This window comes from Botryllus schlosseri, chromosome 6 (assembly GCF_051294905.1).
Source record: "Botryllus schlosseri isolate E-star chromosome 6, Bs_hap1, whole genome shotgun sequence".
In the NCBI taxonomy this organism is placed as follows: Eukaryota; Metazoa; Chordata; class Ascidiacea; order Stolidobranchia; family Styelidae; genus Botryllus; species Botryllus schlosseri.
In genome coordinates this window covers 5,002,744-5,023,088 of record NC_137241.1, presented here as the reverse complement: position 1 = coordinate 5,023,088, position 20,345 = coordinate 5,002,744, and the positions used below count along the sequence as shown (strand labels likewise).

Here is a 20,345-nt window from a genome sequence, read left to right as displayed (position 1 = left end):
AGTGACAAGTGTAATGCCCAAACGGCGTGATGACTTGAAAATACGCCGTTAGCTAGGAAATAAAATACGTAAAAACACACTGTTCCCGTCTACAGTGTGTCATAAAGAAAAAATAAAAAAAAAATAAAAAACGCTGACAAGCGACACCGAGGGAGTGCAATCGTATAAAACAGACAAGGGTTAGTAACATAATGATGGTAGCATACGAGAAAGTTTAATTCTAATCAGGGCTTTGGAGCAGCCGTGAATTTGCGTTGCTCCGGCTCCGGAGCTCTCTTCTATCGTAGACTGGCTCCGGCTCCGGCTGCATTGTTGCCGCTGCTCCAGCTCCAGCTCTGAAAACTATGCAAGGGGCCTGTCTATATCAGGGGTGTGTATACCATATGTGACCCGCGAGAAGGTTTGAGTAGCGCGCGAGCTAACTTTCAATATATTATCGAAATTCTGTTGTATTATCAAAATTGAGTGGCTCAGATTGTGGGCTCGCAGGGCCAGCATAAAATATAGTCGGCGTGGCCGCGACACTTGGATGATGATGACTGAAATGTCAATTCATACGCATTGGCAGATCGAGGGTCCAGCAGTCACATTTTTGGTAAATCGTCGTACATTGCAATAGACGAAAAAAATGGTGAAATCGTTCTTCATGCTTCACGTGTTTAATTGTCACACGATTTCTTTCTCTGTAGACTGCCCCCATCTGAAAATGAAAAAGTGCCGGATTTAGCCGATTAGCAATTGCGAGAGAGGGTATATTCGCGTTTGCGCTAACAGAAAGATCGTCAATAGGCACAAAAGGATTATCGCATTTTAGCGGCAATCTTCGATATCGAGATGTCCGGATGCCGAATGGTCCTGTCCTTGCAAACTGACCCAGCGGGCGGTAGACAGTCGGCCCGCAATATACCATGTAATAATAATATTACCTTTGAAAGTATTACGCGCTTTGCGCGGCTGGTGGGTAACGCACTCGTTCGTCAATTTCATGTGGCCCTTCAACCGAAAAGGTTGGCCACCTCTAGCTCAATTAATTATTAATTTACCCGTAAGTTGGTTATCTATAGTAATCTGGAGTCTGTTGGCCGTCAGTAACATTGGATGCGGCAACGGTACATGGGTGCCGCTGTGCCGGCTTGTGGCGATATGATGAATACTTGTCAGTTGTCGCTAACGTCATAGTTGCACTGGAACCCACTTTGCTTCGTGCCAATGCTGTACAGTATACAGCATTAAAATTCTGATGCGGCGTTTTAACACTGGCACTGTGCTCGTTAACGTTACAATTGGCCAACGAGGTTGTGCTGATGATGAAATTGCGGGTATGCAGAATATCCACAATATTCACAGGCGTAATTCGCATACCGAGGTTCAGCACTAATGTAGGAAAATTGAATATGGAACATACGACTGCCTTGCGGTTGAATCCCCAAGAACATGGTTAGTCGGGAACGATAGCGCAAAAGGGGGGAAAATATTCCTAGTTTCGCGAAGGCCTGCTGTTGAATTATGCTAACTCAGCAGATATGGTCATTACATATACAATGGCATCTTATGAAATACGTCGAAGCCGTCGCTACCCCTAAAGAACTGACTACCGGCGTACATCACAATGAGGTTCCGGATCTAACATCGCGACAATTGTTTGCTTATGATAACAACGTCGGAGCTGCATTGCTCCATTTCCCGATAATTGTTAATTATGACTTGATCGCACAGGGAAGATGTGCACCGTGCGCAGGAATGACGTCAATTCGCGGATATACACAAACATACTAACCTATTTCGCGACCTAGTTTACGAGACTATTATGGGCCAAAAAGAAAAATATATATATATATATATTTGGTAGATATGCGCGCAATGCAGTTTAGTTGAGGGGGGTAGAATGATGGTTGGTTGGCATTTGTGCGATGTTGCGGACTCGCTAACTAACAGGCGTCAAGCGTTTTAAGTATTTTGTATTTAGGGTTTGGGACCTGGTAACTATTAGACGAATACCATGCACTAGGCGAAATTAGTTACATATGCCACACATGACGACGATAGTACAAATGGAAAAAAACAACGACCCGTGAGAATTGTAAAGCTATAGAATTTCAACGCTATAGAACCGCAAGACTTTATAGAAATTGAACACCATTGAGGGTCCCTGAAGATGAATGCAATGAATGGTGAATGTCAGGAAATATGGGCGTAAACACGCACATATGCGTGTTTCCGCGACATGGGTAGTGTCAAAATGCTAATTAAAACCAGATCAATTTTTACACTACTGGCTATCCCGCCTGTTGCCGGGGTAACTGATCAGCATTACCGTCGGGATTGCATTTGGATCAGGCGTTATTTTGAAACACCTTGTTCAAAACGTATTTTAAACAGCGTTTTTTTAATGGAGGGTGTCTTTTGAAATATTGTGCCTTCAGTCTAGTGTTGTGCGCCATTATTGGGAAAATATCAAATACTAAACACTAATTGTGTAAGATGTGAAAACGTTACGAACCTGTGGTATGGGTCAACGGACGATTGGTATCTGTCTTGCAGTGGGTCCCGATATTTCACTACTCTTGCTATATTGCCCAAGGCAAATAGAATTGTTGCAGCGGACTTTGCGTGGAGAGTATGCTAAAAAAAATTGATAGCGGTCAGTATAGGGTAATTCTGAACTAAAAACTATTCCGTTGTATGAGCTAAGATGCTATTATGTAAAGTATACTAAGAAGATGTCCAACTCAAAACACTGAGGCAGTTAAATTATCGGATTCTTTATGACTGATCGCAGCGCGCGCGCGGCAGTAATCGCCAATTCATCACGTCAACGACAGGCCCCCCCGAACGCACATATAGTATGCCATGTACGTAGGATACAAATGCTTTCGCGATCGGTCGCTTCTTCGGCAGGCCTGGTACGCACGACATAATCGTTGGCCTGACCTATCACACTTGTCATGGACCTCGTGTACAAGATATAGTGTCGATAGCCGAAACTGTCGCTCTGCCGGCCTTGCGAGCTTTGGCTGCTATCTGCTATCGTTCAAAGAACATTCCGCTGATTGAGTAATGATCGTTTAATAATTGCATCGCAAATACGCAATGATAGCGCACCCTAAAATCGCAACTACTCGCCCATTGAGACGCAGAACAAGTAATATACATGGGTGCAGGCCTTTCTAAAATTTGCATGCTATTTTAAGGGTGCGTATTAAACATGGGGGCGTATCATACACAAAGCAGACACTGCATGTTTAGCGACTTTCGTTTGGTATAAGCTAATAAATACACTATACAGCATTCTACGCGGTGAATATAGGAGTCCATGGCGATTCCAGAGGGGTTAAGAATAAGATATGAAAAATGCCAATAAAAAAAAAAAAAAAATATAAGGTATATTTGTCCTTCTGGCATATGACGGGTTTTTATTGGACTGTAAATAAAGTGTTAGTCATGATCATGCGTATGAATTGGCGATTGAATTGCAGGGTTGCGCGGTGTCCGTTTCCCACAAAAGGAACCGGAAACCAATGTGCTATACTGGACTGTGAATGGGGGCATTGTAGAAAGGCCGCGGAAAGAGCATAGAATAGTTGATTTTGCTTTTGCAGTATTCATGGCGATTGTCAACCGCTGTGTTCATTTACACAGGGCCGATGTTATTCGTTATTCTCCGTAGCTACAGACTTATAACACCACCCGCTTCTGGATCTTTCGTAGAATACCGCTTAAAAATATGGCTCTTGGCAGACTAAAAATATAAATATATATATGTACGTTGTTTTCGAAAAAACCAAATCTGGAATAATCAGTGTTGAGTCGGCCCCATTTTAGATTCGGACTGCGCATATTCCACACAAATTGTGAAAATATGATGTAAAATATGTAGGATTTATCAAGGATTGATATGATATTCGAGTCTAAGTGGGACGGATATTGGAGATTACTGAGCCTCAGAACAGTTTGAGGCTTATTTTGTGTTCATCAATTTACCAACAGGTGAGGTTCCAAGTCACTGGTCCTTCTAAAAATTTTAACGTTTGAACTGGTTGAACTCGGTCCTTTTTTTGATTTTTATCGGCCGATCGGTACTGGATCGAGTGAGTCCACAACAGATCGCGCATGAGCCGAAATCTCAATTTTTAGTCACGAATCATCGACGGGACACATTCCCTCTTTATAGGCGGGTAATGTGACGTAACAGCATATCTTATAACGCACGCTCGCTTGTGAAAGTGTTGCCATATTGAATTTGATGAGTCGCCTAAAGATTTTGAAACAGTTTTGTAGTGAATTTTGAGCTTTCTATCCTTTGAAAGAATATGTGGCCGTGTCGAATACGTGAAGGTACAAGTCCCGCATGTAACGTTCCCTAATATAGTTAAAAATTGACATCACAACATGCCATACCCTGGTTTAAATGGAATATCTACAGGGCCTTCGGGTTTTACGATAAGCCGTTATTGACGTGCGAGTACCGTGATAGGCATGTTATAACTGTATGGTTGGAAATTCCACCTACGTATAGAAGAAAATGTGTTCTATTTCTGAATGGAGTCAATTTTTATCATAGCATTATGCGCAATGCCTTATGTACCCGTAACATGGGCCTATTATGCATAATTCACCGAGGTAATATAGAGTTTGGGACCACAATATATTTTATATCTACCCAATAAGCATCGGTCCAATCTGGGCCTGCAACAAAACCATTAACAATCCGCCATCGCATTACTTGCACCGCATGGTGACGAAAAGTAGCCATACTCGCACATTGATTTAAATTTGGTTAGAGCGTAAAGCAGGCTGGCAACGCAAAAAAGAAAATACAATAGACTTACTAGGGAAAAGGGCAGCGTGCTGGAACTTGTTGCGGTGCGGCAAGTCGCGTGTTTGGTGTTGGGCGGGCTGCGGCCGGTTGACGGAGTTCGTTGAAATGTGCGATCTCCCGTTGAGATAGTTGCGGAGTTCTGTCATTGGTTGCCGCGCGCTTGGCGGGCTGGGCGGTAGCACGGCGCGACAATTCTAGAAAACATAAGACATATGAAAATTATGATTAACTTGTTCCAACTAGTAGACGCACACAATTAAACACTATTTAACTTCGCACTTCGAGAATATATATCACAAGAACGATTCAGAGATTACTTCAGGCTCAGCTTGCGGCCCTCATCAATGCAATTAATGCACCTTAACTTGTATAACGAGAAAGTGGATTTGATCGTCAAATCGTGATAGTGTTGCGAATCCACGTTCCTAATGATGAGATCGGATTTGTACATCTAATAAGGATCGTTAATTTGCGGGAATCAGCATGATAGGTACATGCGGAGATTAATGGTGGTAAATTCCTTCAAGTTATCATGATAAGCTTATTTTCCTTCGAAAAGTAAACCTTCCATTTTTTTATGTTTAGAACAAAGCTTGAAAGGTCACATACTTGGGGCATGTAGCGGGGTGAACAATTCTCTTCTCCATAAATACGATTTTTATTGTTTGCACAGTGCACTCTTAGGAAGAGGGGTGGGTATACACACACTCAAAAAGTGTGTGTATTACCAAAAGTTACCCCGTTTGCTGGGTGTATATTGAATATTTCACTCCAACCGTTACAATCAAATGTATACAAAAAGAACACCGTCTTAGATAGATATAAAATGGCTATTTCTTACTTAATCAGCAGCAAGTCCAGAAATATGAAAGGGTTCCTGCTCCATGCGATGACTGTGGACGCTACAATGTTCAGGCTTTATAATGATGCAGTGCTGCAGTGGATTAGCATCGATCTCAAATCTGGAGTGTATGTCTGCGTAGAGTCATTATACAAAACGCGTAGCGCAACATGACTGGCCTGCATCGTAGCTGAGGTGCATTCCCAGATAATTGCGACAGAAGAGGAAATTTTCTGATCGAAAATTCATCTGCATAGAGTAATTATAACCAAGTTTAGTGTAAATTCGAAAAGAGTAGCACAACTTGACTGGCTTGCATCGTAACTGAGGTGTATCCCGCGATGGTTGCAGTAGTAGGGTGAAATTTCTTTGAGCGATAATTGTAGGCAAAATCGGCATAACGATCTGGGATGATAAAAAATTAGCTTCAAACTGTCGTAGCATAGCGAATCATAGAAATACCCTGCCCTATTAAGTCATAATATTGTTTTGGTGTGATTCAGTCCGTACACACAATCCATGCACGCAGGCTCTGATACAGCTCGCTAACTTTGGCCGATATGGAATCTAATATATTTTATAATATAAATACGTTGCTTTAAATCGTAAGCTGGGGTGCATAACTGCATCGAGGTGTGGCTAAATTTGGTTTAAGTCGGTACAAAAACGATCTCACCTGGCTTACGGTTGCCTGCCTTGTTCGCTGCGCACATGACAAAAAATAGCAACGGAAATTGTGAAGTCCTCATATAGCACGAACTGCTTACTTGAAAAATAAACACTCTAGTTGTATTGCCAACGCGGCATTTTCTTGGAAACGATACTTCTATTCTGGTGCGTATTGATGAAAAGGCATTCAGCGTCACTTCTTGACATTATAGTCAATTATACTCGCGACAAATATGACCCACGCGGAATAGTAAGCAATTATGGTCCTGATTCCTGCATTGAAAAGTAGCATTCACTACGTTCTCCAAAATTATTGAGTAATTAATGATAACACAAGTATGAGAATCCACGCGAACATGGTTTTAACTACATTTATATGCTATTTACTCGAAAGCAGGGTATGATCAGGCCCCGAGCCGGGACAAGGACCACGTCAGGTTGAATTCTCAGAGTAAGAGCGATCGCCTGATCGGTCGGAGTCATTTCCTTTAGCTAAACCGTCCTGAAGGCAAATTGATCGGCAATACAACTTAAATTTAAAAAAAAAAACGATTATAGAACGTTAATATAGATGCTAATATGTGTTGAATCGCTCACGCACACGCATAACTGCTAACGAATACGTCAGTAACTGTATGGCTACCTTGGGGTATCGGGTATGCGTATGGCCAACTGTTTCACCGACCCGTCAGGCTATTATGGTTTCGGGTTGAAGAAGGTGCGTGTTTTGACCAGCACTATTATTGAATTTGGGTGGAAAATGCTTCTGATGTAATTTCCTTCGGGGTAGCGAATATCGAGTATGTTTAGTTGGACCACATTGGGCCCGACTGACGGCGAAGTTGTGATTTCTGGTCATCGTCGGGGCGGGCCGCGGACACGGACGACCTATTCTGGGGGTGTGAAAGGGTGAACATTTTGTGAAGTTGGTAATATTGTGTAATCATTTGACTGGTCTGGCCAGTGAGTGAGCTGAATGTCCGAGACTGGCCCGCGACGTCGATTGGATTTGACGACCCTAAACTACATGCTACAAATTGTTAGTGGGGCACGTTGATTTGTGGCCGAGCGTTAGTGTCCAGTTTGTGCATTTTGGAAGGTCGGGTTTCAGCGTTTCAGAAGAAGGAGGTTTTGACAATTCCTGGCCGTTCGCCTCCAACTGCCCCATGTAAAAATAGAAATCAAAGCCTTAGTTGTTAGGCATTGACAAAGTTGATTTCTTTTCGGCTGGGGCATTCGAATATTGATACAAACTGGTTATTATTGTCGACGCTTCTCTGACACCTATATCAAGCATTCTTTAGAGCTGTTTGAGTGACAGGGGGGGGGGTGATAAAGCTCACAAAGGGCGCAACTAGTCGAAGTGTCATTCATGCAAGTGCCCTGAATAAAAGATGAATAGGAATCCATTTGTGGATTAGTCTATAGTCAGGAGGAGACAATGTTTGCAATTGAATATCTGGCTATTGAGGTGCAGAATGGTGAATAGTGAAAGAACAGATTGGGGGGTAACACACTATGAATGAGTGCATAAGGCATTGTAAGAATTTCCAGTGAATTCCTGTGATATACTATTCATGTACAGAGGAGTGAATAGTGAATGCAAACAGGTCAATTGGTATAAAAGTATTGTGGCATTCTGAAAACTTCGAAGAGTGAATAGTGAAGGGTAATATTGTGGCTTTCTGAAAACTTCTAGGGGTTTGCTGAGGAATGCCATTGATACTTGATATGAGATAGAACCACATCATGAATATACAAGCATGTGTCATTGTGCAAAGGAGTCACACACAATTAGTCGTCAAGTGTCACTCTCTTCCGGAAAAAATAAGATATAAACTGATGATGAACGGCCAATAAATGAGTCTGCCTAGTCCGAACTGGGGGAACACGGAGTGCCGTAGCAACAGAGGAACTGTCGAAAATCAGAAATCTACTGGTGTCTCTACCTCAAAATATTAAGCGCAGAGATGGACTATTATCGGTGCCAGTTATGCGACGAACAGTTCTCGCGGAGATATCGACTCGACGGACATCTGGCAAGTCACTACAAGGTCGAAGCAAATCAATGCTGGGTTTGCGCTAAACAGTTCAACTGCAAATCAACTCTATCCGGTCATTTAACGACACACTACAATTTGAAGACACATCGATGTTTGATTTGCGCTCGGACCTTTACGAGAGGTAGCGATCTGAACCGACACATCGCGACGCATTTCGAAGTCAGAAACGAACAATGCGAAATATGTGGGAAGGAGTTTGCCCGTAAATATCTGTTAAAAAACCACATGACGATCCACGGCATCAACAGCGTAAAGTTTAACTGTGAAATTTGCGATAAGCAGTTCACATCGCGACGGGGGTTGAAGTGTGTCATCTTACTATACATTTACGGGGCTAAATCCTGTGTGTTAAAATGTTGAGATGTCATAGTGATGCTATTGCTGAAAGTCTCTTTGACAAACGTAAAGCCAATTCGCGAATAGAGTTGCGATGTTTCAATACTTGTTTCAAATCAGTGTGCGTATAATCTCGAAATCTGACTGGGTGAAAGTTGGTAGTCCTGTTTGTCTATCCTATTTCAATTCACACTATGCCAAAGTATAAATTTTCTATTTTGGGTAATCACAATGGATTTGCCTTTAGTACAGCCCGCGAATGGATTCCGATACCGCACTATAACATTTTTGATGATAAGGACTCAAGGATTTTTAATCAACAATACCTGAATTTTTTTTGGTAATATATGCTAGAGTGTTTAAATGATAAATTGCGTGTTTTTGTTAAGCGATTGATTTCTCAGTAATAAATACAATGATTTTATGGGCGTACTTGTGATCCTTGACCAGAGGTGGTCAGTAACGAAGTACTTCTACTTTTTCGAAGTACTCAAGTAGTTTTCCTCTACTTCTGGTACTTACTCAAGTAGATCTGATTTTCGCTAATTCTGCTCCTACTTCGAAATATTTTGTGATCTACTTACTTACTTCTCGCTATTTTCAGTTTGTCAAATAGAAGTAGTTTAATCCTCCAAACGGGAAGATAGCCTGAGGAATTTCGGGCCTGTTTTCACGGAGCAGCAACATTTAATTTTCATAAAATTTGAGTGAAACCCATGATTTTCGTCGCGCTTCGCGCGCGGTGGATACGGGGTGACCAGTAGTAGAACCAACTTTTGAGTTCTAATTACTTCCCACCATTTTTTCTGCAGAAGATACATGTTGAAGCATAAAGTAAGAGTACTAATGCATCCGTGTTTTGAAAATATCAAAACTACTTACTTGAGTAGATTTTTTCACCGCTACTTCTACTTCCACTTGAGTGGCTTTCTTGACTACTTTGACCACCTCTGTAATACTCTTGTCGTACAGGTTAATATGGCTCGAGACCTGCGATGCCTACGACCTGATACGGACATCACGACTGACTTAATGATTGTTTGCGATGACGCTGTGGGTGTATGTATTCGTGCGGCATTATTGACTATTAAATTACAAATTATTGGTCCGCAAACATATGCTGGGTATTCAGCCAGAAAGTTGCCTCTATGTGTAAGGTCTGTAATTACTTGAATATCGGTTTTCACTTACGTATATCCGATTGCCCGTTTTCAATTAAGAATAGAGCTCTTAACTTGGATTGATCGTCGTGAAGCGAGTCCAATTTACTTCGGCATTTTCGTTCATCGGCCTCGGTATATATATCTACTTGTAACTTGTAACGGGATGGTTATATAATCAGTTCTCAACATCAAAGCGGAACTATAATGTGCCTAATCGAGACAGTACTTGTTCTGCCCAGCATATTTCGATCAAAATATGAAATGTTAAGTAATGATTCATTCCACGAGAGTCACCTCACGGAGAGTTGGTGTGTAAAACATTGAACGCAGTGCTGGCTTCTACTCGACAAAGAATTAATACAGTTCGCAGGTTTCGTGCAGTAGATCGGACTAATTATTGTTGATACAACTCTGGGGCGAGACTGTTTAGTACGGCCAATCAATTCGTGACGTCTATCGGGTCCTAACCAAGTTCTGCAAATCGAGTTTGCATTGGATGATCTGCCTTCTGATTTCGGCATGCTCGCCTCTATGTGCGAGTGTGTGCCATTGGTATTGTGGATATTGGTCTGGCATTACAAGTAGACGTGAGAGAAGTACTTGGAATGGATTGGTCTGGTCCTCATAGCCGAAGATCACCGTATTTTTGTGGGGCAGATTCCGCACACCCTTTTGGCGCCCACTGACGGACTTTCTAATGAAGTATCACACATTGTCTGTCAATATGACGCCACACTAGCAAAGCTTTGCTTCTCGGCCATGGGTTTTCACGATCGGGATCGGGGCCGCGATAATGTTGAATTGATTATGAAATAAATAATAATAATGACCCACGCCGGTTATTACTTTTGACGCATTAGCTTTAATCCAGTAAGTGATATTTTAGAAAATGTGTGTCAGTTCGATAGTAGTTCAATCGCAACGAGAGTTAGCGTTAGTGGTTGCGTGTTATTACGATTTCTTTGAGGGTGCGCGTACCACAAATAGTTCCAGTTTACCGAACTAGAATGCATTTAGCTAACATCCTGCAATGTGCTATCGTTATGGTGATGACCACCGATAGTTTCGTTTTATGATTACAATTACTTCAGCAGGTCCAGACGATGATTTGTGATCACTACTATGAATAACAATATACTACATTTTTTAGATTTAAGTGTAGCGCATATTTCGATATTATTGGTTGGGAGCTTTCTGTATGACTCGAGTATAGTTGGAAGGAGGTGCCTAGCAAACATATTCCAATTTGGTTTTGTAATGATCGAGGTGTGTGTAAGTGGTGCGGCGCCTTCGTTTGTGTATATTTACCTCTATTCGGTCATCCGTTCGGAATCAATATACACTCAAACTACATTTCTGACGGCTGGCAAATTGCGATGACGTAGTCATGCCTCATACATGCTTCGAAAAAGCAACTTGACTCGTGACTTGACTTGACTTGACTCGAGTCAAAATGTGCAATGACTCGAAATGACTCGAAGGTAGTGACTTGATCTCAATACTGACTTGAGGTGACTCGGAATGCCGTAAATTTGTTGGAACCATGGACGCAACAAACTAATAGCGTATCAGGGGAATAGTAATGGATCAGGAGGTCGCAGCTTGGTGTTTCGCTAACTAAGTATAGATATGGCAACCATTGGCAATCTGTTAGTTGCATCCTTGGTCGCTAAACCATGTTATTAAGGCCGCTTAAAGGTACCGAGTACCGTAGTGGTACCTTCCAGTGATGCACCCCCAATGGGCCATTCGGCGTTCCAACATTTTAATCACTTGGACACATTCATTAATATATTTGCGTAATATTTTTTTTTTTCTGCTCCTATATTTGAAGATATTTGGCCTTGATATTAATGGCCTACTTATCAGAAGTACACACGAATCCTGGATTGGAATTTCAATGCTCAACTTAAATATGTTTTGATATCAGATCAGTCCCTACTACCAGTCTGTTGGATTCAGAATATTCATAGTAGCTGAAAATTATAACCTTATAGCTTTTATGATGGCATCATACATCTGTCCGCCCATATTGTGTCTATATCTTATAGCGCAAATATATAAGCACAAGTTATGGGGCCTGCCACATCAAAAACCATAGAGTGATCGACTTAACTTCAATATCGAAGCCAATGTGGTACCATGAGCGAGGAATCCTGTATTAAATGTATAGGGGGTCTGCTCGGTTGTGAAATTATCGATTGAAGTTTCAAACCACTTTTGCGTATACGCCATAGGCTTTCAGAATCAACAGGGTGTGTGCGTTAGAGCCGTACGCGATGAAGTAGTTGATATACGTCTGAATTAATGGGGATAGCAGCAGATGTGTTGCTTATAGACTGGAGTTGCGCAGTCGGTCGGCATGAGCCAGCCGTGATCAACGTGGCGGTGCGCGATCGACACCCTGCGGAGGATGTATTTATTTGCTCGGTGTTCACTTCTTGGTCCAGAATGGTTTACTACGCGATTTACATTTAGGGGGGCGAGTAGAATGCAGTCGCGTTGATGAATGCAACTAAAGGCGGCATATAGTTCCCGACACTGGTTATGATATCAAGTAGATTACCCAGGCAATTTGCAGTTAACTTGCAAAGCTAATGAAAACTTAGATTAGCTTGACCGCTAATTTGGGAACTTGGTGGTTTAAATATCAGTTCCAAGGTATTGCCGTATCCCGAGGCCAGCCACATTTTCGTGCATTCGGATACGACCATAAGGTCGACATTATTTGGGTATAGGTTACAACGCACGCTACAGTCGCTCCCTTTACTCACACCAGCTCACTGTCGGACATAAATGTCCCTGTAGACAAAATAACGCGTCGATGTTGTGCATCCATTACGTTGACTCTCACACGATGAACGTTCGGCGCTCGCGTTGCCATTACATCATTCTGTGGACAGTATATAGCGAGCAGCTAGCGTTTGTGATGACGTAATAAAGGCGCTATGCTTGCTCAACGCGGCCTTTCAAACTGCAGCTTTTTATGCAAAAATACTGAGTCACAACGATTCAGGAACAATGAGGTTGTCGCCAGTAGGGGATCGAGTCATGATACCTAGTTCTACGCACACTCAAAATGGTGCAAAAAGAGTAAGGGTCAAGCATTGTGCTAATGTTCCAACACAAGTATTGATATTTTGTATAATTGACTACTTGGCTAGTGAAATACTACTAGATACACCTGCTCATACAATGTGATAAAAAGTCATAGAACTACAGAACCAAGGTGTAGCCAAGTAATAAAATACTATGGCGGCTATAGCTCCAATATATGACACACTTTTGTATTGACCACTGACCAGGGGTGTTTAATTAAGTACCGTGGATTTTTTTGTTAGTACTCAGGCTTACCTACTTGCACTACTCACTCTAGCTCGCTCTGATGTTATGCCACTTCTGCTTCACGAGGTATTGAGAAAGCGACCTTCTTCAACATTTAAGATTTTGTAATGTTTGAGTGAGTTTTGAGACATGGTTATCATTCTCACGCTGACTGGTTAAGTGTAACAATAATGTCAGCCATTGAATATATATATTCTTGAGAAATAAGCAGGCATCGTATCATTCATAAGCGAAAAAACAGCAATTTCGAAAGTGGCAACCGCTTTACAATTGCTTAAAGAATGCCACCTGATCGTTACTTGAGCGCTGGGTTCCTTTAGAGCAATTGAATTTTGGCATACATTTACCCAGGGTTTTCAAAAGTGGGACAATTACATTTGGACGTCCTGCTAGTACTAGGACATAAAAAAAAGGGACAAATCCCTTTTAGAGAGGACGTGTGGTAGCCCTACGATACTGACAAGTAAAGGTTGTGAAAGACTGCTATTGCTGATGTCGGCAGGTTCACTTATTTGCGGGTTTCCCAAGTACAAATTAAATTATCAAGGGTGGCGGTGATGTCCCGCTGGGTTCGGTGCAGGCAGTTTCACCGGTGCCTATGCAGATGGTGCCGGGATGTCCACTGTTGACCTTATATTAGGGTGGCGCTTGGATATAGATACGCGATGTGATGTCTTCTGTGAGACTACTGGGTGTAACGTCCAGGCTCATTGGTCCCCCTCATTCTTCTTAAATGGGCAGCATTCTTCAAAGCATGTCCTTATCGTTTCTGAGATCTAAAAGTCACAGTTGGTAAGTCAGACATAGATGACTATCAGTGGAGCTGGGCAAAATGATTCAAATGCTCGAATCTGAATCGAGTACTGATTTTAATGATTAGAGTCCACGGTTTGCTGTGTGCATGTCACGACCTCATGATCAAGGAAATCTGCTTCCTACTAGGCCAATATTTTGCACATATTCACAGGGAAGACTGGTTGGTGATGGATAAGGAAGTATGCTTGCACACGCACTGAATTAATACAAAAAAACAAAAGAAGACTGTGATTCCCCGCATGTAACCACAACTGATGTTAGAGCCAACAGTAAACTGCGGACTATCGAGTAACTGTATGCCCTAACTATGTTTTTGCGTAAAGTCTAATGCTAAATTAGCATGCCTAGTCCAGTCCTCGGTTCTCAGCTATACAGCTGAGTTCTTACTTCCACATCAGTTAACCGCGATTAATCCGCTCCCTACGTCGTGTTATCATGAGATGAGTTAAACTTCGCTTTGTAGCTACTAATTCGAGAATGTGTGCCTAGGACTTTAACAGAATGTTGGAGGAACTATTTTGCCAGTATCTGAGTACGAGCTGAGCGCACATGACTTATTTTGACCATAAGAGCCTTGGCGGCATTTTGCATAACATTGATATCTTTATTGGTAAATAGTTTGCCGGGTTTTGCTCTGGTGGTGAGTTAGTTGTTTGTAAATGATAAGCAGATATGTGGAGGAATATATCAGAGTAATCAGAATCTTACGGGCACTACTATCCTAAAAAAGTCAGACACAGTCTGCCAAATGCTGACTGAATATCAGCAGGTTGTATAATTTTTGAATGATGTCTACAAATTTAATCAGTATGACATACTTTATACGGGCTGCTAAACAAGATGCTGATATTTTAGTAATGAGAAAGTGAGGGCTCATTTGCAGGAAGAATTGAATATACAATCAAAGAATGTTTACTAATCAAGTTTGTGTCGATTGAGTAATTTCTCTTTTACTTGCAAATTCCAGAGGCCATATTCGTTCTTGTGCCTTCATGTGTCTATTCGCAGATAACAAAGCAGTAACAATTACTTTAACTTCTTTGAGTTTTTTGCACTGCTTTCTACTTGCTCTATTTAGTTTGGGCGTTATGTTGCTGGAATACTTCTACTTATGCCCTGCAGTTTTGGGCAAGCCTGCTCGATTTGCACAGTAGGGAATTTGAGGTACCATGAAAAAGATTTGCGTCACTTGATGTAGACATTGTCTCGAAAACTACGTGGGTGGAGTGGCGCATTTGTCACAGTAACGTTGGTAACAAGGTATGCTTTTGAATGATATAACCTGTTTTGTGCCAGTAGTCAATTTGCGTCAATCCCCAATACAAATCTTGCGATTTCAAAAATTCAAATTCAGCGCTCAAAATATACAACCCGTTAACAAAATAAAATATATAAACCACTAATCTCTTGCGACTTGGCCGTTCATTGTCCAAGTCCACTTCTGGATTTTGACATGACTGGGAAGTCGCTAGTACTACATGTAATCAACTGAAAATTCATTGTGTTATTTCTACTGCAGTGGCAACGACAACTATTTTGACTACCATATCATAATTCTGGTTATGGATTTTTGAAGAGTGAGTAGTTCTACTTCTAGTTTCTCATTTTGAAAATCCAGTACTTTGCGCAGGTCTGCGGTCATGGTGGGTTCAAAGCCATAAGTAACTTGTGGGACAGAGGTAAAATAACAGCCGGTATATTCTATGTATGCTTGAACTGTTCCAGAATAAACAAGCAGCAAGTCTTACAACTCACGTGACAGATCGTGCTTTGACTTGACTTGATATTCCTTCGGTGAGACCTTCTGCAGTTCCGGCAGTCATGTATCAATCTAATTAGCTGCATTTTCCTGCAAGAAAATCAAAATCATTATAGTTAGGATGAAGATTCAAGATGAAGGAGGTTGCAGCAGTTCAAGGCATCCAACTCTAACAATCACATCTCGATTCAGATGACTTACAAATGAGGGTTTAACAGCAACAATGACTAGGCATTACAAAAAAATGTAACGCTAGTCAACAAGGCATCTACTGATTCTAGTGTAGGTAATGATTTAATGTCATACAAACCTCCTAGTAAGCTTTGTCTCCAGACATGCACATATTCTTATCTTGTTTCTTTTCGACATTCCTTCACCAGCATTTGAATAACTTCTCTTCTATAGAGATAAAAAGGACTTGCTGGAAGCAGATAGTCACAGGTGTGTACACTGTAAATCAGCCGTGTGCATTCCGGTGCTTGTCAAATTGTGCAGATTCATTGGATTTTTTACAGCTTAAGAGGTTTAGGTCCATTCTTGAACTTCGAATTGTAGAAATTTCTCATCTGTATAAGTAAGTGATTATGCTGAGGAGACAGTACCACTACTCACATCATGACAACTGAAAGTGTATCACAGTGAATCAGAAAACCATATCCATCACATGCAGTATTTCCCAGCATTAATAATTGATAGAGGTAACCCGACATTTATTGCAGTTACTGTCATGTGATGGTTTTCAACAGGCTAAAGTAACATGGGCGTTAGAATGTGGTCCACACCACCACAACTAAGCTTGTGAATTATTGGCTTGTAGTCATTAAAATATGACTGATGTGTGGTATACATGAAGTATTCTTCGACATTAGCCGGGACTTGGTGCAGGAGTTGTGTTATTGTCTCTGGTCTGTTTACAGTACCCATATCAAAGGTTGGTGGATCCCATTACTAAAACAGTTTTGCATTGTCTTGACAGCATTAACATGAGATAATTAAGACATCTGCACAATATTTTATCAATAAGATAATTATTTTCTGTTAAATGAATGTTCTGTTCCCCGGTTTCAATTCATTGAGACTTCGCTGTTCGCTGGAGCAGTGGTGTGGCTGCAGATTTTGTACTGATAGTGTTGCGCCGCGCGTTGTTTCAGGTTCAAATGCGTCATGCAGTCTGGCGTCAAGTCGAGCGCAGGGGGAGCAACGAGTAGTGATGGGGATGATGGGCAGGTTCCAGATTTTGGGAATCCTTATCTGTCCCGATCCGAGAACATCCTGCTATTGCTCTGGTGCTATTTCACATTAAATATAGCCTGCAAAACAGATATGAACATTATAATTAACAAATTAGTATCAATATCAAGTAATGCCTTACAAGGGTATATTTTCATTACATTTCAAATCAATAATTTTAGGTACGGTATATATCTTGAATATAAGTGCAAGTGGTAGAAACTAGGTCGGGGAAATGAGCTAGAAAGACTGTGAGAACAGAAATTGCTTTGCGGAGAGGGTAGGCTAGACATAGTAACCCAGGCATACTATGATGCCAACAACAAAACCAGATATTGTACATTGTGACTTGGCCAGGACCACTAGTACTGCTGAAGAATGGAAGTAAATTTTCATAAGAAGTGGCATAGCCACATAACAGTACAAAATGGATGAATCAATCAGAATGATCACTAGATAGAGCAGAGATGAATAGGAAATATTGTCAGCATGATGATGTGCACAACCAAGCAAAGCAGAGAGTGGTAATTCAGTTCTAGACTGTTTCCGAAATAATAAACATGGCCAATTGACCATGCCAACATATATTCATACATTACCACACCACACAATCATTTCGAATGTCATCAGAAATCAGAACCACCAGTTACCTCTACAACAACACCTTGCTTTTCTGTCATCCTGACAACTGATATCAAGTACCCTAATGGTTGATGAACAGGAAGGATAAGAACCAATATCTGATGAACAACTGAATTCAAGAACAAACCCTCCTGCAGCTCGCTTGTTGGAACCTGCGTTCGTCCTCATCTCATGCAACAGTAATCTCACCACTGTAGAAATTTTACTTACCGTGTGTTGTATACGCATTTCAACGACGTGACCGGTATCAGCGGTTTCAACGTTGTAATTTATTGTCGGAACCAGCCAAGGCTTGATCTGTAGCAATGGACGCAATTAGCTGGGGCAGTGGTTCTCAACTGGTGTGCCGCGGCACACTAGTGTGCCAATTGGGCTGCTCAGGTGTGCCGCGAGCAAATGTGGTAAATTATGTCGAGGTATAACAAAAATCCCAATTTTGAGTGGGTCCATTGTTGGTTTTCTATTGAATTTAATCGATCGAGACACGCGATGCACCAACCGATGCAGTAAACAGATATAAGGATGACGAGGCGACCGTAGTTACGGTATCTCAATCTAGTATTTCAATTTGGCATCCCCATTAGGTAATGGATTGGGTCTTTCTCTGGGTTTTTATTGCAGTAAAGACGCTCTGAGCACAACAACGTATAGGGGCGGAGAATCTAATAAATCTGCAACGCTTTGTAACTTGCTACTGCCCTGCCATGAATCAAACTGCTGGGGCCTCCACCGTCAATGACGGGTGTGATATGCTAGTTTGCCCACATAGTAGCATTTAGGACGGTGATAACCTAGCTCCGGTAATTGTACCGTGATATTGAGGTGTGGTCGAAGTGTTCACCTTTTACTTGTCTCCCATCAGAACCGTAGGCAGAACAGGGACATGACGCGGGTTGGTGACCTTTTTATGTTTCTATTTGTAGTCGTATTCTTGCCATGTCTTCGTCAGCGATGATCATTTTGCACCATGCCGATATTACATATTTTGATTCCTGAGATGCCAACCTATAGCACGGCCCACTTTTTGTAACACACTGCTTTTGCAGATCGGAGGACAAGAAGGAGCCCACATAAATCTTCAACATCTAGGAAGGCATTCTCGCCATCGAGAAATGAACTCATTTGAAAGTGATGTTCACATTTAAAAATTAGAATTGCTAACATAGCCATTCACATTGCGATTGTTAGGCGACAAATTCGAGAATTGAGAAGTAAAGTTGATCAAATTGTATCAGTTACAAATTTCCCCGCCGCTGAGGTTTATTATCCCGATTTGCTGGAACTACAATTGAACTGCGGGTGGCTGCCAGTAACATTATTGAGGTAGGCTATACTATCCTCACGGGTGCTATTACGCGATCTGCGTGGAAATGCGTTTGGCATCCGTGTATATTGTATAATACACCTCTACGCCTCTGTATTTGTTAGTGGCGATCGTGGTTGGACTCTTCGATGCTACGGTTAATTGGTTTACATCGACAATGCGGTGGTAGGCAGACTTTATTGTCAAGTCAATCTTATGAAATTAAGCTGAACCTGAAGTTTAAACGAGATCTCAGCAGGCCAGTTATGTGGTAACAGAGGTAATAGCTGATAATTCAAAACCTCACACGGAAACGAAGAAAGCTCTTCTTCGGCCTGCAATAAAATTGTAAAAAAAAAATTTTTTGGGAAATAATTGAAAACGATTCCCATGTCAAAATGATAGACGTTTTGTGGCATGTCCGCAGAGATAAAAGAAACTTAAGCAGAGAAAAGCCTACTTGTATGCTCCGAAGGGGTAGCAGTGCTTCGTCAGTGACCACCTCTGTAAGATTGTGGTTGCTGCTATACGCATTCCGGTAGTTTGCCTGTGCCGTAAGCCAAAAGAGATCGGAACCACTGTGGTAGTGTGCCGTGAACTATTTTTAATTTTCAAAGTGTGCCGCGAGGTCAGGAGGGTTAAGAACCACTGAGCTAGGGAAATGTTATCGAAGCAGTTTTTTTTTCAGAGAATATATGATATCTTGAACCTTTGTCACCCAATATTTGTTATGAATTTCGAATCCTGTTTAAAATCCGGTTCATATGGCAGTTTCAGAATCCGGCTCCGATCCGGCCACAGTAAAATTCATCAAAATCCTGCTCCGGCTCCGACTCCTAAATCGAACTGTGACTATCTCTGCGTAGGAAGAGGGGCGAGAAAGAATAAAAATATAATTAGTTCATTTCTCATCCATGCAAATCAATATTACACATTATAACGATGCAGTTGAATGAAGATAAGTTGGTAAGCCCCGTATAGGCTGGAGGCTCGATGTATCAGTAACATCAAAGGCATCACAGAAACATACCTTACTAGCAGAAGTCGTTACTTTCTGTAATGAAATACGAGATCCCTTCATGTTCCTGAGCAGTTAAGCAGTATACACACCGCCAAATATGCGTGCTCAATAAGCATAGAAAACTCGCGGTTATGCCTTTACTACTGTTCATAATAGCCGATAATTCGGGCAGATGGGCTACTTAGCAATTTCCTATTAACATCCGCTCGACTGAGGACACAACCGACAACCGGGTAACCGTATGCAGGTGGACTCACACTCGGAGAGCCATGCTTATACCATGATCTTTGACCGAATTCAAATTCGTGCGTTTTCTGAATCCTTTCTTGCGTCAGTTG

General features: G+C 41.6%; 2 long non-coding RNA genes across 4 annotated transcripts; both read right to left on the bottom strand.

Annotated features, from left to right (window-relative positions):
• Positions 1-397: 397 nt before the first annotated feature.
• Positions 398-9,834, bottom strand: LOC145440532 (uncharacterized). 2 transcript variants are annotated; one of them, XR_013915555.1, is made up of 6 exons: positions 6,337-9,834; positions 5,978-6,065; positions 5,661-5,909; positions 4,830-5,013; positions 2,501-2,622; positions 398-700 (listed from the first exon to the last, which is right to left on the bottom strand). It is a non-coding gene; the product is annotated as an uncharacterized LOC145440532 (long non-coding RNA). The 2 variants fall into 2 exon arrangements; XR_013915554.1 differs by having other exon boundaries at positions 5,661-6,065.
• A 3,575-nt stretch (positions 9,835-13,409) lies between these two features.
• Positions 13,410-19,599, bottom strand: LOC145440529 (uncharacterized). 2 transcript variants are annotated; one of them, XR_013915552.1, is made up of 4 exons: positions 16,122-19,599; positions 15,808-15,901; positions 14,969-15,050; positions 13,410-14,012 (listed from the first exon to the last, which is right to left on the bottom strand). It is a non-coding gene; the product is annotated as an uncharacterized LOC145440529 (long non-coding RNA). The 2 variants fall into 2 exon arrangements; XR_013915551.1 differs by lacking the exon at positions 14,969-15,050 and having other exon boundaries at positions 16,122-19,555.
• Positions 19,600-20,345: the final 746 nt, after the last annotated feature.